Source organism: Pogona vitticeps, chromosome 12 (genome assembly GCF_051106095.1).
Source record: "Pogona vitticeps strain Pit_001003342236 chromosome 12, PviZW2.1, whole genome shotgun sequence".
Taxonomy (NCBI): Eukaryota; Metazoa; Chordata; class Lepidosauria; order Squamata; family Agamidae; genus Pogona; species Pogona vitticeps.
This window is the reverse complement of record NC_135794.1, coordinates 23340606-23364158: the sequence shown is the minus strand read 5'-3', so window position 1 is coordinate 23364158 and position 23553 is coordinate 23340606. Positions and strand designations below refer to the sequence as shown.

Below are 23553 nucleotides of genomic sequence, written 5' to 3'. Positions count from 1 at the left end.
CCACCCAGAGATCTAGCAGTTGATTCAGAACAAATTTTCACCCTTACTGGAGGCAGACCCACGAACAAAATGAAATTGGGGGAGTGGAGAGACGTTATAAACAGCAGAAGCAGAACAATGGGGCTTGCATCTAAAGCCTCCAGTTAATGCTTATTTTGTGATGATGTGAACTATGTGGCTGGATTCTCAGCGCCGTTGACGGGGCGGGAGTGCTACAGGAAGAGAGCAAAAGAATAATCATACAATTTATCTCCTGGCTTGTGCGTTAAATGCAGTACTAATTGTATACAACTACCCTGAGCATTTGGGCAAAGGCATTTAATTACAACATCTTGTCTATGGTACACAATTAAACAGGATGATGTACAGGCATCAGCCCTGGTCTCCTTTAAAAATAGTGGTGCTGAGTGAAATTGTCAGTTATGTAAACACAGCCTTGGAAGACAAGTGAATGGGCTGGAACGCAGCAGATGGAAGTGTCTGACTTGACAGGATGAGATGCTATATCTTCTTGTCTCAGACAGATCCCATCTTCTTCCTAAGTGGCACTGCTTTGTCTATAGATGTGGGACTTGCGAAATCTTCTTTCATCAGTGGTTTTCAAAAATGGGGAAAAACAAAGCCAAGAAACATTCAGCACTCGACATTTTCTCTCCCTGCGGGAAAAAAACTTTTTCCAAGTACGTTGGGCAACTAGAGAAGAACGTGGCTTCATTTGACGGTCTAGTTTCTTTAAGCTTGCATCTCTGGAAGACCTTTGTGGGTAGAGGGAAAATATGGGAAGAGGAGGAAAGATAGGCATTTGTCTGAATGCAGGATCTGACCCAAAGTTGTGCTTTGTCATGGGATCTGTACAGAACAAGATGCCCAAGGTGGCCCAGAAACAAAGAAGCAAGATACAGAGAGGTGATGAATCTTAACTTGAATTCTGGTTCTTCTCCTGACCTTTGCCCTAGCATCAACTCTAACCCCAACTAGAGGGTTTTTTTTAAACTACATCTCCCAGAATGCTGCTGCTGGTGGCTAACTTTCTCCGAAGAGCGGTGGGAGAAAGACAACCAGGCATGGAGGCAGATTCCACCTGTAAGCTCATGGTGATGGCAACATAGAGTTGGAGAAGGCCTTCTTAAGTCATGTAGCTTGGCATACTGCTCCATGTGTCACCTGACCGGAGCTAAAGGTCTTCCACTTCTTTCTGGTGAATGCCAGCAGGAGAAGGTCCGCCACCTTCCCAGATAATTGGCCCTACTGTCAGTGTCCTCTTAACATCAAAATGTTTCTCATGTCCACAAAAAAGCTCTTATTTTAGTCAGTCCTAGACTTACCCAGTTCCAAAGATTGTTCCACGAATTAAGGGATGGAAGAATACTTCCCTTTAGCCGCATGGTACATAATTCTATCCACCATCACATATACAGTCATGCCCCGCTTACTGATTACCCTGCATTACGACAAATCCGCTTCACAACGATGTTTTTTAATTTCACTGTACGATGTTTTTTCTTAACAGCAATTTTCCTGGAATGGATTATCGTTAAGCAAGGCACCACTGTAATTAATCCAGAGGTAGGAAAGATCCATGAACTCAGGGGACATTTTCTGGAAGGTCACACCATTTCCTCCAAATGAATCTGGAGGTGATACAAGGTTGTGTTTCATATTTTCCCTTTTTCTTTTCTTAGTGTAAAAAAAAGGCTCTGTGCACTTCCATTTTACCCTTCAATACCATTTCTGTTTGCCTTGAAACTTAACATTTTGCCCCTAACCTTTTTTTTTTTTTTTTGCTAAAGCACAAGGTACATCTTATTGCAGAGAAAAGGGGCTTTGAAGTTACCAGTCAGCCTTTCTCCCTTCTCATGCACTTGTACTGGAATCATGATTTTCAACCTTGCATTTATACTGGTTTACTCGCATATGCAGGCTTCAGCCCAATCTATGCCACTGTTTGAGCCCCTTATTTGGTTATCTGTTTCTCTTTTTCTCTGGGTGGACGTTACTCCTCTCATAATGCAACAGAATAACATACCCCTTAGATGCATTTGGAAAGCATAACTTGATGCACCAAGTTTTTTTAAAAAAACCAAACAACACATTTCTGCACTGTCCTTTTTATCAGGATTTCTGTAGTAACGAAAATATCACTTTTCATTTTCCAAATGCCGCCAAGGGAACGCCACACAATCAAACCGTAACAGCCAATTAATCTCTCTAGCCGGTGCTGGTGTAGCCCTCAACAGGTTTCAGTAAATTATTTCCTTCTAGACTGGGTTGTACATGGATAGAGATCTCATTTATGAATGCATAGGAAGGCTGGTATCAATGCATTGTGGAAAAATAAATTCAAGAGCTGCAATGTTGAATTGATTAGTCTGCTAGATGGAGGGAGAAAACTTTTCAAAGTCCCTTGTTTAATCAGGCAATAATACGTATTATTTTTTAATACAACTGCTTATATCCTCTTCAAAAGGGCCTTCTTCATTCTCCCACACATTGCCGAAGTGTCTCCTGCTATGACTCACCATGTGTGCTAAAACTGTTGCTTTGCCCCACATGCGAAATGTATGCAAATAGAATTCAAAGGCCAGGATCCTGGCTACGCGGCTCCCCGCGCATCAGGCTGGAGAAGTCATCAGCCACAGACTTTAATATCTAATTAGAACTTTCTTCTTCTCCCAGGGAAGCCCTTCCAACCGGGGGAAGAACCCTGGTATGTGGGCAGATCTGTGAGATGGAGTGTTGTATCATGGCTAGCTGAGATTGGACTCACTCAGCCCACTTTAGCATGTGCAAACTCCTGATTGCTCTCTGTCCCGGCTTACACGTGTGTTTTCGAACCCGTGTTTGCTGACACCTCATACCCAGAAATCTCTGGAAAACCAAAGCCTCTTCTTAGCTTCCATTGGTTAGAGCTTATTCCATAAAGAAGTGCAATTAGTAATTGGGTTTTAGGTTTCCTGAGAGAAATTCGATGTGACGTTCTCGGATGGGGCCAAATGACCACCTGGCATTTCCACCTGAGAGCCTACAACTTTGCCAGTGAACGTATGAGCATGATCCTCAATAACAACAACAATAATTATCAGGTACCCTCAAGTCAATTCTGACTTAATGGTGACCCTTTTCAAGGTTTTGTAGGTAGAGAGGACTCAGAAAGTGTGCTACCGTTCTCTTCCTCTAGGGGGCAACCCTGGTGTTGTGCAGCTGGCCCAAGGCCACCCAGGCTGGCTCAACTCACCGGAGGCCCAGTGGGGGAATCGAACTCCCAACCTTTGGCTCTGCCGCCAGAGACACAAGCCCCTGAGCTATCCGGCCAGCTAATAAAACCCAAGGATTACAAGGCTATATGTAATCCTCAGATTCAACAGGGAATAAGGGTTTGAAAACAGCATGATTCATCCGGTTGTCGGGGGGTGCAACTGGGAAAAGAAATGCAGGTAGTAGATAGAAGTATCGATCACTCAGGAAATGTAGAGGAAGGGGGGAAGCTCTGAAACCACCGTTACTTTTATTACTCTCAATATCTCACTATAATGTCAAAATCAGAGACAAAGGAAAATGCCTCCTATCCTAACTGTGGCACTTTGTGGGCATAAACCAGAGCATGGTTGAAAAATGCACAATTTGGACGTAGTTTTTTTGTTTCCTATGAATGGAAATAAACCTCTTAAGGCATATTCTCTCCCCGCACCTCCTGCTGAACAACACACCTTTTGCTGTCGAAGGGGCGAAGGAGGGTCAAACCCAAGCTTGATTTAAAAAATGAAGAACTATAAAGAGTGAGATGGGGGAGCGGGTTCTTGAAATCAACGCTTGGTAGCAGCTGGGCATGGAGATGTTAAAGGTTGTGTTGTTGATGTCAAGTTGACTCCCAACTTAGGGTGAACCTTATGAATCAGTGATCTCCAGAATCTCCTGCCTTCAAAAGCTCAGCTCAGCTCCTGAAAACTCAAACTTATGGCTTCCTTAGGGAGCCATTCCATCTCGTATTGGGTCTTTCTCTTCTCCTGCTGCCTTCCACTTTTCCTAGCATTATTGTCTTTTCTAGAGAATCCCGCCTTCTCAGGAGGTGCCCAAAGTAGGACAGCCTCCGTTTCAGCCATTTTGCCTCCAGTGAGAGTTCAGGATTGATACGATCTAGGACCCACTTGTTCATTTTTTCTGGCAATCCAGCAGCAGGCTAGAAAGCTGCCCATGCATTTTTTACTCTTACTACTGTCCTCCTCTTCCAGTTTTTTTAATGATGCATGCTCTCTCTTTTGCTGTTCTAGATGCAGCCACTCAAATGCCCAGCATTTCTCTATAACGTGAGAAAGGAAGAGAGGGTTGGCCCTTTCCTTCTGGAGAAGGGCTGTGACTCAGTGGCGTGACACATGCTTTACAGGCCTCTGATGTCCTGGGTTCTGTCCTTGGCATCTGACCGCAGAGGGACACCTAGTTTAAAATCTTGGAAAGCTGCTGCTGTTGACTGTTCGATGATGTAACACTGCTTTAAGGACAATTCCGTCGATTCCGTCATCTCATTCTTCATTCTGTGACAAATATTGATGCATGGCTCCTGCAATGGGGGCAGAGTTTTAAAAAAAACACACCCACCCACAGCAACTATGCAAGCTCCTGTATGCAATTTATCTTGAAGGCAAGGCTGTTGCCCTTGCTTTGATGTCTAGCCCAGACTGATGGCATAAACCCGATCTTAGTTTACACTTCCTGTATTACTGCAGATCAAAGGTGGGAGATCTGAGCGGGAGTGATTCAATGCTGAATGTGTAATGCAATTCCAGTTCACAGCTTGACTTAGCCACATGGTCTCCCTCCTCCTCTGCCTTCAGGCAAGGCGCATTCGGAAAAGCTCGCTATTCTTCAAAGCTGCAGGGTGGGCCTGTTACGCTGAGCAAGGGGTGGCGTCAGAAACAAATAATCATCTGTTTGCATCCTACTTAGGCACAGAGCATGATCAGGTTATGTCTGCTGGCTGGCATTGCACATGTACGGTATCCTTGCGTGCTGGTGGAGGAAGGCATGGCGCATCTGAGCCGGTGGAATTTATAATTCATCCATTCATTAGGTTTACATGCTATCTGGTCAACAACACCCTCAAGGTAGAACCTCTGGCTTTTCCCCCTTCTTGAGGGAAAGTGGATCCAGCTAGAAAAAGAAAGATAATGAAGTTCAAGGCCACACTGTCAGTCTTCATAGCTCGGTGAGATGGGCAGTATAGAAATCAAATATGTAAGTAAGTAAGTAAGTAAGTAAGTAAGTAAGTAAGTAAGTAAGTAAGTAAGTAAGTAAGTAAGTAAGTAAGTAAGTAAGTAAGTAAGTAAGTAAGTAAGTAAGTAAGTAAGTAAGTAAGTAAGTAAGTAAGTATGTTGGCCCTTCTGAGTGGTAGCAATTGGAGAGCCAGTATAAACAAAGGCACTCCAATGCAAAATGGCCCAATTTGGACATAAACGGTTCTGGGATGGGGGCTGTGATTCCTGAAGGTTAGTGGCTCTAAAATCTAAATCTAAAATGGTGAAATCAGTCCAGGTTGCAATCTGGACTTTTTACACAAGCTTTCCACAGTGCTGAGATCTGTCCTCCAAACGGGCCCAAGCCCCTTGCCTACCGCCTTTAAAGTTTGGACGAAAACCCTGAAGGGATTCATGGCTCCACTGAGGTTGGTGCGGATAGTTTGTGCTGAAATATTGGGATGGTGATGGATACATGAATGAAAATATTGATCCAGCATGAAATTGCCTTAGTTGTGTATCCAAACTAGTCGTTCTCATCTTTCTTTCTTTCTTTCTTTCTTTCTTTCTTTCTTTCTTTCTTTCTTTCTTTCTTTCTTTCTTTCTTTCTTTCTTTCTTTCTTTCTTTCTTTCTTTCTTTCTTTCTTTCTTTCGCAGATGGAGACAGGAATCTAAGGCAGGATGAGACGTCCGATGCAATGATTTTAAACATTTTCCTTCCTTTTCTTGGTGGGAACCCTTCCTCTCCATGCGAGGCGCTGTGTGCAGTGCACAGTGGCTTGGCCTCCCAGCGCTTCGGGAAACCTGTGTGCCCTTTCGGGCTTGAAATCCCTTTGCATGGCAACTACAGCAGCTGAGCTTTATCTACTGACCTACATTCCAGGCTCTCATTTCTACGCCCTTCACTCAAACAGCATGGATAGGGGAGCTGATGAGGGAGGGGGTTGACTCGGCTTCCAGCGTGACAGGTCCATTCCTGCAAATGCCTGGGTGCTGATGAAGCCCACGGCCTCCCCACTTTGAATCCCGAGCTGTCTTTTGCATGGCCCAAGGAAGAAGGCCGTGGGGAGGTGTGCAAAATGAAAAACACATCCGAGTCATTAACAGGGCCCACTGGGCTGGCCGCTCCTCCTACAGTCCAGATGCCATCTGCCCAGTTATTGACAGCTTTGTTATGGGCCCGGATAACTGCCAGCTGCCCAGTTTGCTTTCGTTCTGCTTTTGAGTGTTTCTGGAGCAGATGTTCTGCCACATGCCCTGGGCAGAGGCAGTAAAACTGCAGGAAACGTGGGCTGTGAGAACAGGTAATTTTCTTTCAAGGCTGAGTGGACAAACTGCCTTGCCAAACCTGACTACTTGATTTTTTTTAGACTCCGGATCCCATCACTCTGAATCCGTGGGCCTGGTGGTTAAAGCCAGTCAGGAATCAGGAGGATTGCTGGTTTTAGTTCCAAGGCAGAGAACATTGATTTTATTTTGTTTATTTAAAAGACTTCCTCCCTCCTCTTGCCAAGTCCCGACGAGGGCAGACCCCCACCCACTGAATCAACAGAATGTCTCTACCTCTTGGCTTACTAAGTCCCCACTGATTTGAGGGGTTTAACTTGAGCTGAAAATAGCAAAAAGCATTTCCCCATTGGAATGCATTGAAACCTGTTTAATGCATTCCAATGGGGAATAATTGCTGTTGTCTAGCGAAGATTGGCCATAGGAAAGCCGCTTTGTGAACCACTAATCAGCTGTTTAAATTGCTGTCTTGCAAAGCTTAGGTCCCAAAAACACCTGTTTTGTGAACGCGGAGGGAGCTGTCAAAATCGTTGTCTAGCAAAAATCGGTTTGTGAAGCAGGGACCAAACATAGTCCAGCGAAATTTCTCCATAGGAATCACTGTTTTGCGAATCACTATAGCGATCGCAAAAAGTCAAAGTCTAGTGAAAAAACTGTCATGTGGGGTAACTGTCTAGCAAGGGACCACTGTAAGGGGATGTTCTATTGAGCAGAGAGTGGCTTGTGGGGGTATGTGTCTCTCACACCACACATGCTCTGCCCAGATTTCTTTTTTTTTTTCCTTTCAGACCCAACAGCATCCCTTCGGTCCTCCTGTTTGTCAAGCTCCATCGGCTCCACTAATGAGGGTGCAGGAGAGAAGGATCATCCGCCTGCATCAGGTGCTGTTACTGTTGATCGAAAGAGGAATGTTTGCTTTCCCTGCAGCATTAAAAGGGAGATGTGAGAGACAGACAGAGAGAAAGAAAGAGAGAAAAAGAGAAGTAAATTCAAATATGCACCGTAGAAGAGCCAAATCTCAGCTCGATCGCTCAGCACAAGCCACTTATCTCTCACAAGTCCAAAGGTACACTTTTCTCCCACTAGCAGTTTGCCTTAGTTTATTTTAATTCAGAATGAGTGATAAGTTTGTTTTTTTTCTATTTTAAAGTGACTTACCAGGTTTTCACTACCCCAGCCTAGAGAGAACATGGAATGTAGTTTTCTGATAATGCAGATTTCCAAAGATGCAACACAGAGGTGTATAATTGGTTGGCTAACTCATTCGATATTGCATAGAGCAGATCAAATGTTAGCCATGGGGCTCAGCCACAGAGTTCTCGAAATGTAGGAGGTGGGAGAGAAGGGGACCCCGAAAAGCCCCAACCATAAGCTGGAGTCTTCCGTCCATGGAAGGCAGATTGCAGACCCAACCCAGTACAATTAAAAGAAAAAAAAAAGAGGCCATTCATCTGTAGGTGATATGGCTGGCTGGCAAATCTAAGTGGCTCATTGCTGTGTATGCAGACATCTGCCTTTCATTAACAAACTTTTTAAAAAATGTTACAGATGAGCCTTAAGCAAACTGTTAAAAAATACAGGTAAAGAATAAAAGTTTAATGACTATGAAACGATCAGGAAGGATAAAAATGCCTCCAACATATGGTAAATAATTTCAAGCAATAAAAAGCTAAGCACCACTGAATGCTGAAGTTTATGAGTCTATGCGGGAGCGTGATAAGGAGCATGTCTATACGTTTAGGAGTGACACGCTTCCCATCTCTGTCCTATAAAAACTACGATAGAAAAACCAAACTCAGGCGCATTGTCGGAAGTGAAATCCATGCAATACAAAAACACAGCATGTCATCTGAGTTTAACTGATCGGTGGCTTGAAAAGGGGAGGTTTAGAGGTCTAGGATGTGAGTAGGGAAAACCTGTGAGTACATATTCATGCAGAAATCACCATGCCCCCTCTCCACACCCACACCTGTATGTATATAAGCTCTGGGCACATGATCTCACAGCATAGGTGAACATGGTTCGCTGATGGCAGATCTTTGCAATATTGAATGCAGATCATTATTTACACCCCTCGTGCCCCTGTTCAGAATAGGTACTTCTTCTGAACCCCTTCCCCCCATTTCTTGGATATGCATACATAAATGCTGGCTATCACAGATGTGGGGCACCTCTCATGCAAGGGGGGGGATGATATTAAAGCCAAACTGACTCGGATCTTGCTGTATTCCATGCACATCTGTGCAAGCACAGTTTTTGAGGAAATGAGCCGCCACGACCTGCCACATCAGAACGAAGCAATAGGCTTTCTGCGAATCTGACCTTCTCCTCCACCCGGAGTGAGTGAGACCCCGTTCCTTCTTACCTTTTCGGTGCGGAGCAGCAAATGCGAAACCCTTCACCTGTGGTTAGCCAGTGTGGAAGGAAGCAGGCAGTGCGATCTGCTAGCAGCCAATGCTCGGGATGTTTTAGATGAGATGCTGGACCACTCGTTGGCGGTTGAGGCGCCCGCCTGTCAGAGATCTGGGGAAGTGACTGGAGGCGCAGAGCATCTCAGCGTACCGGGTAAGCCAGGCTGCACGTATATTTAATCTTGCACTCTTACGATCTCAAAGTCTCTTTCACAGACATTCCCCTGCTCTTTTGTGCTCCCTGCTCATTTTTTTCTCCTGCTCCTTTTTTTCTTTATTGCTTAGCAACCATCAGGGTGAACTCATATCAGCCCCAACCACAACTACAGGGAAGAAGATATTCTCTGCAGGAGATGCAAGTCCTGCTTAACCTTCACTTCATCTAGTCCCATCACTTGCTCGCCCCCTTCCACACCCCTTTTCACTCATTCCAAGGGAGGCTTTTACTTTTTAAAATGTGGAACGTAGTGTTGCCAGTAAGGAGGCAACCATCTGAAGCAAGATCGGGACAGAGAGATCAAGGAATTTCCTAAGACGCCCCTGGCTTCATCGAGGTCAGGTTAATCTGAAGTTTGGCTACACCTGGTGTGGGCAACTGAGGCCGTTTCATGGGCCACTTTTTGTCCTACAGAACCTCTGGGAGGCTGCGTGGACTACCCAATGGCAACAATTTGAAACAAAAAGTGCTCATTGTCTCGTTCTTGCACTGGAGGCAAAAAAATGTTTAAAGAGGCCAAGAAACACTTGATTGGCTGTCTCGATGTACTGAGATAGCTTGTCTCATTGAGAACAACTAACTTAGAAGGATTTCCTCAAATTCCTTGGTGACAAACCACAGATGGGGGACCTTGATCTTCCTTGCTGTTGGTTTATTGACTTGACAGAGTCTGTGGCCACAATCCTGCTTGTTTTTAAACCCAAGGCATTGTTGCACATGCCATTATCCTGTCTTTGCTCTTTTCCCTAGGTGGTAGGCACCACCCTCTTGCACATGTGGAAACCCGCCCCCCTGCTTCCATTGAGACCACCTCTGGCTTGAAGAACCACAAGCTAGAGATCCCATTCAACACTTCATCAGCAGAGCCATGAGATTCCATGTTTCCTTGGAGGATTCCATGGCAGGATATTCCCTGAGGATATAATGTCATCATGAGCATGAAGTGAAAGGAACCTAGGAAGCTCTCTTATACTCGGATCTAGCCCTCAGTCCATTCGCCATGTATTGCCAGCTCTGACCAGCAGCCGCGGCTCTGCAGCCTCTCCTCCCTTACTCCTCCTGAAGAGCCATGAGATTGTGCCCCTGCTTAGCTTATGAAATCAGATGAGATCAGCTCTTCACATTGCTTTCTGCACTGGTCCAGGTCAATAGAGTTGTCTTCTAGACCAACCAACACCCAAACTCGGCTGATATCACTACACTTCCTTGAACCTGCCACTTGCCATGGAAGACGTCAGCTGAACCATCTGATGCCTCCCAAACCATGGACCAGGGAGGAAAGCTTCACCTAGAACCCACATCATTTGGCAGCCTATTCAGTGCCGACAGAAGCCTCTTTCTCCATCAAGTTCCTTAAACCGCTCAGCTTGGCCTCGCTGAAGAATTAATGCCCTTCTCTTCTCTTTCCTGAAAGGATGGAGCAAGTTCAGCCAGAGATAAATGGATACAAAATGGGCTTGCAAACCACCAACCCACCTACCCAACCCCCAGCATCAAAGCATCCTCTGCTCATGGGCTTAGCCAAGGTTTTAGCTCGTAATCTTATACAATCCAACTGCCCTACCCCATCCCCCCCAAAAAGATTAGGTTGTGAAATGTAAACTAGCTATGGAAAACACCTTAAAAGAACCCCAGTTTCTCTATCCCTGCAAGGAATGAACAGAAAGGTCCTTTATTTTACTGGAAGGACACACCAGTGACAACCTGGTGGAAGGCGCAGGATGTCCACGTGAGTCTGTTCCTCTTGGTGGAAGCAAATATCCCCGCAAATGAGAAGCCTGAGGAGTTCCTTCTAGGCTTCCGCTAATGAAGAGGCTAATTGGAAAGGTTCCATGTTGAAGTAAGATGACACAGGGTGCAACAGTCATGCAGAAAAGAAAAACAAGCCTTCAGACAGCAATGTTTTGCTGGGGTTGCCTCTTTTAACGAGGGCCTCCTGACATTTTTCATGACATGTTCCTTTCTCCTCCTTGCTTGAAAGAGGACTTGTGATCACACAGGCATGGGGCAAAGAACAAATTGTGCTGGCGGCTGATCTCATCCCGGCTTCACAGAAAACGCTGGTGTGATCTGGAAGCAGAGAGCTAAGTCTCTGTCAAAATCAGAGCGTTGTCTTCTGCAAATGGCCGGTGTCTTTCATAGCCCTCCATCAGATGAACGGGGCAACCCCGCTAATGTGTAGTGTACATTTTGCCACGGATTGCAAGATTTGGATTTGGGGATGGGTGATAAGGATTCCCAGTTTCACAAACCTTTCCGCTCCACCCAATATTTTATGGGCAATATAGAATATGATCTGACACTGAGTATGTATTAATGGTGTCTATGGTTTTATTATGTTTATTTCATTATTTTTGTCAAACACTGGGGACGTGACTTTTTGGGATCCCAACAACTAAAATTTCCCAGCCACCATGGGAAATTCAGGGACAGGGAGGCTGTTGACCCCCCCCCAAATTGCCCTTTCCAGTCCCTTAAAGGCTGCAGATTGTTCTGGAATCTTTAGATGGAAATGGCTTATAGATGCTCATCAATGAATATCGAGGAAACACTTGCATTTGTGTCCCAGAGCTGGGCAACATTGCTTTCTTGGACTACAACTCCCAGAATCCACAAGCTAGCTCTCTTGTTACTTTCCCACTGGCTTTTGCACACGGGCCACACAGATATCCGCTCAAACATTGTGGCTGACGTCCTCTGGGGAGCTCCACCTGCACAACGGGAATGGCGTCACTGGCGATGGCCAATTGCTGCTGATTAAAGGCTTCATTTTGTGTTTGTGTTCAACCAGATGATACGTTGGGCATGGTTTTGGAGAAGTGCTCCCTGAGCAGTGTACGGTATGTGACAGAACACATGATTTTCTCACCTACGTATCTTGCATTTAGTATGCTTTGTTTTCTGATTGGTCGTCAGAAGGTAAACAGGGGCATTATTTGCCAAGCCAGTTCCTGAGGAATGGTTATTTGAGGTACACTTTGTCTGAGGGAAAACAAGTGAATTTCCAGAAATACATATGCTCCTTTGCCTCTAATCTCTGTCTGTTTTTCTGTCTGTCTATCTGTCTCCATCCCTCCCTCTCCTTCTCCCTTCCTCCCTCTCCCTCCCTCTCTCTCTCTCTCTCTCTCTCTCTCTCACACACACACACACCCCACAAATACAGGCACAGGCACACAGCAGAAGGCTTATTTTCTGATTGATCAACTTGTAACTCTCTTACAGACTTAACTACAGCTCCTGGCAAAGCTTTCTAACAGGGCCAGTCAGTCACTGAAGCTTTTCTTCTCGAACACAAAGGCCTGGCGCCTTGCCCACGATGGAAACAGCCTCTGTGCTGTTTTCAACAAAAATGTGTTTCTCAAGCAACTAAGACTCAGCTGGGAATTATTCTGTGGCATTTGGGCTTAAAGCGAGCTACTTCTGTTAGGGACGAGGATTCTACGAAAGCCTGCATGGTGCATGGCCCATGGTGCATGCCCATGGTGCAAGTGGTCCATCGTCATTGCCCCCCCTCCCCGCATGGCAACCCATGGCAAGAGGCAGAAGCCCAGACTGGTCCAACTCACAGCAGGAGAGAAAGAGATGATAGAGGGGGAACGGTCCAGGGTAATCCCCTATTCATCATGTGAAATGGGTAGCGCTGAACTTGATTGCTTCTTGGAGATTAGTTGATTTTTCTTCATTAGGCACTTATGTCTGGAAGCTGTTTCTTCAATGGCTCATTAAAACTGGCGAGTGCTCCCAGCCTGAGAGGGTGAAAGCATGTCGGGGAGATGAAGGCAAAGATATAGAAAGGAAAAACAGCAGCAAAGTTTACTGGGGATTGAAGATATGTTGAACTGGAGGAATCATTTCACAACAAAGGGTTGGTCCAGAAAAAGAAAGATTGCTGTCACTCCGAGTTGGCTTCAGGTGTGAGACGCCCTCACTCTGGCTTGGCTTGATGACACTTTAGGGATCTAATGAGTGTTGACTATGTGAAGGTGTCTGAAGTGAAATCAGAGTGACGACAAAGCTGTCGTCCTTCGCTCTGGGTTTTTAGCTAGAAGGTGGTAGTAGCGTTCGGGAGATTTTAAGAATGATAACAAGCAACACGGAGCAACAGCGCCATTCTTAAAATAGCCACAAGTTCAGAGGAACCCTTCCCTCATCACTAAGGAGAGAGATTCCCTCCCCCTTCAGCCCATGAATGATAATAGTAATAATTACATGCTGCCAGATTGATTCCAACTGATGCCGACCCGCCCACGGTTTTCTAAGCGTACAGTACTCAGAAACGGCTTTCCACCGCTTCCTCCTGGTGACTTTTTGGGATCAATGTACGGCTTGCCCAAGGCCTGTAACCTTCAACACTGGGGCTGTGATTCCCAGCTCCTGAGCCCACAACCAGCTGCTCCAACTTACCTCAGCTGTTCACAAGGACCGACTCTATAGCTACCAACATACTGAACACGGCACACTCTAGTTGCTTTCAAAGGCCCAAACATGTGAGCCACAGAAAGGAATAAAACAATAGAACAATAAAACAATACAAAACTTCCAACAACCGTTGGATCAAGGAATAGCTCCCAAAGGGTATCAAATTTATGTCGGAGTTTATATCAGCATTATCCAAGACCTTATCAGGGATGGTGTTACGGATCTAGGTGTCTAGTAGACAGTAAAGCAGAATTTAGAAAAAGGGTTTTTTGGGGGAGTGGTGGAAATTATAATTCCCAGGCTTTTCCCAAGCCTAGTCATTCTGATCACCCTCCTACTCCACTTCTTTTCCTTAGGGGAAAAAATGGCTGCTTTGGTCCCAGAATCAGCCAGACAGCCTGACTATTGTGAAAACCCTCCAGGAATGGTGGCCAAAGATGGGATTAAAGAGGCTCCACCTGAAAAGAAATACATTTTCTCACATTGGGTTTCCCTTCTGCCGTCTTTTAATTGCCTGACGTGCTGTCGTGGGACGTGTTGGGAGAATGAATTTTCCTCGTTAACTCTTCTCGACGATACACCCATCCAGCGAGTGCGGCTGGACTTGTAAAGAGCCGATAATGCACCATTTGCATACGGCGACACGTCTACAGCTGTCATTAGACCCAATTTGCACACATGATTTGCTTCTCACAAGCATCGACGGCTGGATTTCATCTGGAGACAGGAAGGTCAGAGAAGTTTAATTGATTGTATAATGCAATTGAAAAGATTGGCAGGGATCTGGGGGCACTTTGGGGACAGCTGCCTTCGGAACTGGTGACACACAGCAGCTGGGATGGCAAGCGGGATTAGGATCACGCAGGCAGGCAGAATCGCGAAGCCTAGGATTGGTAGCCCTTCAGAAACGGGCGGTGAAGAGAATGGGACCATTTTGGAACACATTGGATCATGGCAGAATCCTTGACCCTTTCCAGTCCGAATCATGGCCATCTGATGGGACTGAGGAGGTCCTTCTGGAACAGCGTGGGTCAGAAGGATGACCCAAAGGGTACCTCTTCCCCAATACTCTGAGATCACTGGACAGCTTTCGATACTGTAAACCACAACCGCACCCCTTTCAAACTTTACTTTGAATCCTTTTTGGCCTCCACTGAGGACCAAAGCAACTTCATTCACATCAATATGAAATGCAAAGTTTCCTCCTTCTGCTCTGCCCAGAGAATTCAAAACGTTAGAGCAGAGAAAGGAGAGACAGCCTGGGGACCCCAACCTGGCTCCCGGCTAACCTCCTAATATTTTGATGTCTGTGTTATATTTTGATTCTGGTTTTGTTTTGCCTGCTGCCACCACCGGGGTGTCCTCGGTTTTTGGGATTATCTTTTGGATTCTTTATGGATTGGTGCTTGGCAGTGTGTTTTTATGCTTTATGCTCATGCTTTTAAACTGTCCAGAGTGGGGACGTGCCACTGGACAGGCGACCAAAAAAATCCAATAAATAAACAAATAAACAAAATAACCCCACACTTAGAAATGGCATTATGGCAAGGCATACCTTCTGCAGTCTGTACAGAAAAAGGCTTGGCCGTGGGCACCATAAAATACTCACTTTCTCCTCGTTAACAAGGTTTGTGCAGAAGTCTGAGAGCTAAGGAAGCAAAGGGCGCTCATAAGGCCAACACACATGGCCACTTCTAGGGAGAAGAACATGGTGTCCGCCGAGATTCCTGGGTTCCAGTGGAGGCTGTGCTGAACTTAATCACCTCTTGCTGTATTTAGATGTCATCTGATTATGTACAAAACACGTTAAAGCATTATGGAAAATAGGCTGAAAAAGGACATTCATCTGTATAATGCCTATATATGCTAGCTTGCAGGTGTAGAGGCAAGATTAAAAAGACTAACTTTGGCCACTGCAGGGGAAGATTTCGACCAAGCGATCTAATGGTCAAGATTATAATTGACCCCCGCCCTGAGACATCAAGGCACTGGATCTCTTTTGGGGGCTAGATAGATAGAGCCGCTGGAGAGCTCAGTGCTTTAGGTCTCTGGCTGAGGAGCCCGAGGTTGGGAGTTCAATTCCCCCACTACGCGCCTCCGTGAGAGGGGCTGGACTTGATGATCTAGAGGCTCCCTTCTAGCTCTGCCATTCTGTTAGCGATGATGGCATTGTATAGATTCAGAAGAAACAAGCCAAGTTTGGGAGGGCAGCAAATAATGATTTGGAGTGGAAAGCAATCAACACTGCTTTGAGTTTGTGGGTGGACAAGTGAGATATAAATGTAATAAATCAATAGATAGGTAATTCATCACAAGGTTTGGGGTTTTGTTTTTTTTTTCAGTCTGGTGAGCTTTGGCAATACAATGTCACCATTCAGCAGTCAAGGCTGAATTTAAGATTTGGGGAGGGGATGACACCCCTGTATAGAAAACTTTGGTTGATAAGCACCGAAAGCTACCGACAGATCCACATTTCTGGTGAGCTTCTTGGAAAGGTTTCTCTCTAAACCTACAAGCAATATTTTCCCTTCAGAATTTATGGGTGGTTGATGCTTGGATTCTTTACTCTTAACACTTCCGTGTTCATACCCCCTTCTTTCTCTTTCTGGCGTGAGCCGATAAGCTATCGGGCCATCTAAATGAGGCGCACATAAAAATGAACTTCTCTCGCGCTGCCCTTTGCTGCCTGCCTTCCTTCAGCTCCTCTTAAGCATTAAAGCCTTCTCGTCTCTCCTGGCACTTAATATATACAGTCTGTCCTGGCTAATATCCTGTCAGAGGTGGTGCAAGCCAGTTCACTCCGGTTCACTGCTTTTACACATGGGGGGGGGGGGGAAGGGAGGGGGACCCTCCCCACAGGCATAGGTAAAATGAAGAATCAGATCTGCTAGGAAGGAAGGGTACAAGGGGTGCTGTGAAAGAATCAAATGGAAATACCCTCTGGGACAGTTTGCTCTAAAACACATTGATTCCAAAATAAAAACCAGTGTTGCTAGGCGTGGCTAACATCTCAAGTAAGAGTCGCCATGCAAAATCCTAGGTAATACATTAAGAAATATTTTCATTGTCATTCGTACTACAGTGGTGCTCCGCTTGACGATTACCTTGTTAGACGAGGAAATCGCTTAACGATGAAGTTTTGTGATCGCTTTTGCGATTGCAAAATGATGTTTTAATAGGGAAAAAATCGGTTCCCTAATTTGGGAACCGATTTTTTGCTTAACGATGATCAAAACAGCTGATCGTCGGGCTTTCAAAATGGCTGCCCACTGTGTAAAATGGCTCCCCGCTGTGTTTTAGGATGGATTCCTCGCTTTACAGGCACCGGAAAATGGCCGCCCTATGGAGGATCTTCGCTGGACGCTGAGGTATTTCGCCCATTGGAATGCATTGAACCGGTTTTCAATGCATTTCAATGGGATTTTTACTTTCGCTTGACGACGATTTTGTTCTACAGTGATTTCGCTGGAATGGATTATCCTCGACAAGCGAGGCACCACTGTATTTCAGATTGCAGGTGTAGGTTTTGGAGCAGGGATGTGTTGCTAGCTTCATGGGCAGGAGTTCCTGGTCCACCTCACCGTGTTTGAATGGTTCTGCCATCTGTTTGGTAGACGGGGACCTTCCACGGTTTTTTGGGCACTGGTTTTTCATAGCAAATTTGAAGCTGCTGGAGGGTCCCTTGGAATATTATATCCTGAGTCTCTCTTTAAGAGACTCTAATATCTTTGTATTTCTGAATCACTTTGCATGAATTTTTGTTTATTTACCACCGACTTAGTGAGATCACTGCTAAGGGAGATTTACATGACAGGAAACCATATTTATATAAGCCCAGTGAAAAATAAAATGTTCATCATCTCCCCTAATGAATCAAAGAAGATTAACTGAGAAGGTGAACATCTGAGAACACCTAAAATAAAAATAAAACTTTAATAAAAATTGCAATAAACCCGCACAAACTGAATCGGGACAATATAACAAGATAGAGCATAATGTAACAAAAATTCCTATTTTATTTTATCTGTTCTGTCCCAAAGTGTAAGAATCTGGCCCTGAAAGCCTGGGCGTGCTTACTCACGAGTAAACCCTCCCCTTGAACAGAACTCTGTGCCTGGTTCTCTACATGTTTACTTGGATGGTAACTCAAGGGCGTTCAGAAGATTGTACTCTTATCTGTGCTTTTGCCTGGCTACTTTTCGATTTTGCGTCTTTTTGTTGAACTCCCAAACATGGATTTATACATTTCCAGAAAAGCTGGTGTGTGTGTGTGTTTTGCCATTGCTTATCAGCTTCAACAGATGCCACAGCACTGGAGACAAGACCGTCTCCTTATTATTCCGTCTTGTGACTATGCAACAGCATAGACTGTTCTTGGATGCTTTTTTCCTCTCTCTTTTTTGTATGTAGGGCCTTTATTATCCATGTTGAGAGATGCTTTCCTGAAAAGGTAAATACAGCCTTTACAAGGAGGCTCAAGGCTAAGCTGGCTTTTGTTCAAAGCAGCCCATTTTGTTCTGGCGGTATCGTAGTTGTACGCTGAAAAGTTTAACCTACGGGGCAGGCGTCCTGCGCAGAAATCAACATTGCTTAATTGCATGCATGCATATTGAAGAATTTTGTTCTCAAATTGTGTAATTCTCTTTGCAGAACCAAACAGGGAAGGGTAAAGGTGCAGGTTGCTAGCAAACAAGACACTTGGCCCCGAAGCGCTGTTTTGTGATGATTTATTTCCATGAAAGGTGCAGGAACCTGTTGCTTTGTTTCATCTGTATGTGAAAATGGTATTGCTGGATGGGTCATTGACATCTCTGTGGTCAGTCACCAGAGGTTCTGTGATCGCTCTGTGTCTGGGCCTTCTTAGGGTTGCGATGAGGACTTCACTGTGTACAATTCTTTGTGCAAAAAATGCTTCACATAAATTGTGAAGACAAAAATGAAAATAAAATAAAATACTGCTCAGTGTCACAACATCTGAGGGAGCAGGAGTGGCGATTCCTCAGAAGACAGTCTTGCCATGCCAACGGCGAGACTCGGGTGTTGATATATCATTGGAGTCTTGGGTGTTGCTCCATCATTCCTCCCATTTCCAGATAAGAATATGGGAAATGCAAGCAAAGATACTAGCTTTTTTTCATTGACCACCTCAGACTTCCTGTTCTAAGCGCTGCATGTGTTCAGCTGTTGGAAAATGAGCACCATTGCACCCAGTGTACAGTTCTTTTCAGAGTCCATTTGTAACCAAGCACATTTTTTGTCAGTTGCTGCCCTGTGAACAGGACTTACAACAAAGGTCTCCAGCATCTGGAGAACCTACCCCTTTTGCTCAAACATGCTTTCAGAGATCTGCCTCTCTCTCTCTCTCTCTCTCTCTTAAACATCTATGCTGTATGTGTGGTAGTAGCGCTCGTAGTCCTGACTGTGATCTGGTCTGCAGGCATCAGCACATCCGTTTTGAGCTTCATTGTGAACTTTAGAAGAGCGACCCAGTGTGCTGAAACTATGGTGAGGATGGGCTTCAGGACCGTGGAGAGCTCCCTTGTGAAAGCAGAGCCAAACAGCCTTCATGGGTCCTGGCTGCCCAGAGTAGCCAACCTGGTGGCTTCTAGATGCCTTGGACTCTCTTTGTAGCCCTTGGCCGACCTGGAGGTCCCCAATGTCTCCCCGTGGTCTCCCGCCCTAACACTAACCAAGCCTGACCCTGAGTAATTTGTGATATATCAATCATTGAAAACCCCACTTGCTTATAGTCCTGCGCTTGTTTCAGACTGCTGCTGTTGTTTTGTTTTTTAACGTGCAAGGTTATGCATGTCTACTCAGATGTAATTTATCAGGACCAACCAACATGAATTTGACCCAACTCCGGGAGGCAGTGGAAGACAGGGGGGCCTGGCATGCTCTCTGATCCACGGGGTCACGAAGAGTCGGACATGACTTAATGACAGCTGCGACGGCTCCTAAATAAGAGGGTGCAGGACTGTGTTTCTGTATGTGTGTATGTGTCACATCAGTGAGAAAATGCTCATGTTAGAAAATAGGCCACCATCTCCCAAGGCTAATTAATTAGCAAAATTATTCTACTGACACCTTCAGTAAATGCCACACATGCTTACTAGATACCTGTAGTCTTCCTATAGTGTTTAAAGCATTACTTCTACTACAGATTTATCCCTTGGTTAATCATTTTATTTTGAGAGAGAGAGAGAGACAGTTCTTAGTCTCTAGTGCTTTTGTATCTTTCTTATTTAACATATTTACATGGGAATTATGGCATTAAAAACATGTTCTCCTAAGCTCGTAGCTGTTTCTTTACACTCATTTTGCTTTGTTTTGTTATGAGCACTGTTTATTTAGGAGGATTTATATAGCTGCCAGATTGTAATAAGTCCCTAAACAATGAGTACATTTTTCTTAACAGGTTGATTATTTACATTGGCTGCAACCCAACAGCGCTGGTGTGCTTGGAAGAGGACGGGTCACTTGTACATGTGCTATTATATATATAAGCACACAGGGATTGTGTGTGCAGCCCGTGGTGACTTGAAGCCAACTTTCACAGGGACAAATCACATTCTCCTTCCCCCCAACCCCAATTATCAGGAATAATCAGAAAAACAGCAGCATCGGCCAGCCTCCTAAAGCTGTCCTCCTCCTTCTGCATTTGGCTGCCACCCTCACAATATCTAGAAGGGGCTGGGCTGTTAATTGGTCTTGTTGTCGGTATCTGAGAAGAGGACCTGCCTAAGAAATTTGGCATGGCTGGAGGAGAACAAAATGGATCTCTCTCCCACTATGCCCATGAAAAACGACCGGGTTGGTCCTTTATTTGGCTCTCGTGATCGGACAGCATCTTCCACCACCATACTTGAAGAATTGAGGCCCAGAGCAACCATTTCAATCTGCCCAGGAGCAAGGCTGGTCCTGAATGTGATGATGGCCCATGTTCAGTCATCATGGTTCCTAATGTGGGAAGTGCAATCAATGCATCAGCCTTTCCTCTCTTGTAGTATTTTGCAACGAACGGGGAGTTTATCATACAAACGTAAGGATAAGACCTGCCATTGTCGATGCAAAGAGAAAGCAGGCTGAGAGCCCAATCTCTTTTGGGTGCATTGCAAGTTCTCTCTTGATTGAGCAGGACTCAGTTCACTTGCCCCATTTGTCTCATGCTAAGCCCTTAAGTGGGAAATTTAAAAGCAAGAATCTGGTTTTCCAAATTAGGAACCACCAGGAACACCTCCTTAACATAGCAGAGGCATCTCTCCTACAGAAATGCTGACCGTTCTACTTGATCCACCTTGGCCTGGATGCGGAGGGCGGTCCTTCTTCATCATGGCCTCCAAAGTCCAAAGTCTGCAGTGCCCTTCCACTAGAGATCCGGAGGGCCTCGTTCCTCCAAAATACAGTTGAAAACCAGACTATGGAGAGAATCGTACTCCTTTCCCAAATTTGATGGTTGGACAGTGTCATTGAGGCAACCAACATGACTTTGACCCAACTCTGGGAGGCAGTGGAAGATAGGAGGGCCTGGCGTGCTCTGGTCCATGGGGTCACAAAGAGTCAGACACAACTAAACAAACAACAAATGGAGAAAGACCTTAAGGATTTTCTCCCCTTCCCTTAGTGTACCCTTTGGCTCTGTGCTACCTGAAGGCTGTCTTCACCACTTGGTTCTGTTGGATCCGTTTCCTTGGCTTGTTTTATTCATTAGGGGTTTATTGATTTTTAAAAAAATTATTCTGTTGGGGAATGGTTGGGTGGGGGAGTCAAGGTTTCTGCTCTGCTATAAACTACCGCCCAGAGGAGTAGTCCCACAACGTCGGGCAGGATATAAGTATTAGTAATAAATAAATAGAAATAAATAAACCACACCAGGTCCATCACAGTTCAGTTGTACTGCACAAGGCGTTTCCTGATGGAGTCCCAGTCATTTCAGCCGCCGGACACAGGAGACAGCCCTTATTGATTATTCCACACTTGAGTTGCTCAGCCCATGCGTGAGAGATGTTTCCAGTCATTCATATATGTTGCTGGGCTCAGATTATGCTGCCTGTTTGACCTATTTCTTTTTTTCGTTCTCTCCTTCATCAAGAAAGTAGGGCAGCCGGCTCATATCCTTGGTAACCCTGCTGTGTTGACGTTCTCCATATCTGACATTTTACAACTTGAGCGCTGAGCCAAACTGCGGAATATTCCTATGGCTTCACACACACACACACACACACACACATCCCCCATATATATATTTTTTTTTGCCTTCGTTGAAACACAACTGTAACAGATGCCTGCCCATAAGGAATCACCTCCACAGGGCCAGCGGATAACGGTAGTGGTTTAGTAGATGCGATCTTTCCTCTTGTTTATTAAAGATGTCTGATTTCAACAGCATTTCCCAGAAGGGGAGATAGGCAGTGCTAGAAAGCAGGATTATAATGGGGGGGGGGGGTTGCTTCCCTTCCCTTCCCATCTCCCTATTCTTGAAATCTGAAGCAGCCTGCCTTCTACTGCAGGAGCGTCTTTTAAGAGAAATCACTGGTGGGCTGCTCATGTTATAGCTCCCTTCTTCTCTGACGTGTGCCTTTACACATCTGGCTTTTTTAAAAAGAAAGATTAGAACATCTGCTAGATATTTCTATTTACAAAAGGCAGTCATTGCTTGCCGGTGAAAACAAATGAATGGCACTGCATCAGTAATATTCATAACAATACAACTAAAGAATGGGAGGGATGATGTTAAAGGTTAAAACACTTTATGAAGACTAGATGAGAGAGACGTAGGGCTGTAAATAAGTACAAGAGAGTAACCACTTTTTCTCGGGAGAGAGACAGAGAGAGAGAAATTCCAAAAGAATCTAAATATATACAGATATTTTGATATATACATATTGGGGGGGCACCTTTCTGAAATATGTGCATTTTTATGCAAATATTATTTTTTTTTATTTTATAATTAAAAGCACATTTGTGTACTTTTTCCAACTACCGCTATTATTCCCTTTTTCCTTCCCCCCCCCATTTTAATTCTGTCACAAGCTTGGAAAGATAGGGATTTCCGGTCGCAAATGGTTTTCAGCTTTGCATTGAGTTCTTGGCCAATTTGGGTCCAGAAATGACCCCCCTCCTGCCCAAAAACACAACCTTCTTGTAACCATACTTGGCACAGCACCTCAGCATTTGCTTCTAATTTGGACTACACAAGGGTGTGCTACTGATTTTTGTGTACTCATTGCCCCCACACCATTAGGGGGGAAAACTGCATCTTCCTGTTGCTGTTACTGGAAACCTCACAGTTGCTCAGTGGGGTGGATGGGGAAGAGACCTCGCGTCCTGTACCTTGCCCTCCCCACCGGCCAGCTCATGTTTCTGGCCCCTGTGGTCTCATTGGCTGAACCGAAATAGGTCACCCAATGAAGGTCAGGGGGGTTTACACCCTGGGAGGACAAGCAGAGGGGAAAAGCAGTGCCCTTCAAGCCTGGTCAGGGAAAGCAGAGAGCCAGGGGTCCTAGAATTGATCAGCAGATCATGTGCCAGCGTGTGTGAAGGGAAAGAGGCTGTTCTTCTAAAAGGTCAATTTGGGGGTCATACTTAAATGAAAAGTATTGAAAATAATAAACCAGACTTCAGATATTTGTACCTGAACCCTGTCAATCTGCAATTATTTTTGCAGATCAGGTAGAATATTAAAGGTCTTTGGGAGCCAGAAGGATGGATGGACAGATGTACAGATGGGTGGATGGATCTCGATCTCTCTCTCTCTCTCTCTCTCACACACACACACACACACACACACACCTATAGGTCTATCAATCAGTCTGTCTCTCTGCCTGCCTATCCATCTACACACACAAATATGCACACCAACACACACCTCTCACAAGTAATCTGTCAGGATCCGGGTGGCGGCAGGGCTTCCCCTGCACCCCTGTCCTGGTAGCTGCAGGATCAGGGCCAGCTTGGACCCTGGGAGAACCCAGCCTTTGCAGGATCAAGC

At 45.2% G+C, this 23553-nt stretch overlaps 2 long non-coding RNA genes across 2 annotated transcripts; one reads left to right on the top strand and one right to left on the bottom strand.

The window, feature by feature from the left end:
• Positions 1–2388: 2388 nt before the first annotated feature.
• On the bottom strand, positions 2389–8966 carry LOC140702401 (uncharacterized). Its single transcript, XR_012081547.2, has 2 exons — positions 8881–8966; positions 2389–7436 (listed from the first exon to the last, which is right to left on the bottom strand). It is a non-coding gene; the product is annotated as an uncharacterized LOC140702401 (long non-coding RNA).
• Positions 8967–22410, top strand: LOC140702402 (uncharacterized). Its single transcript, XR_012081548.2, has 2 exons — positions 8967–9080; positions 9894–22410. It is a non-coding gene; the product is annotated as an uncharacterized LOC140702402 (long non-coding RNA).
• Positions 22411–23553: the final 1143 nt, after the last annotated feature.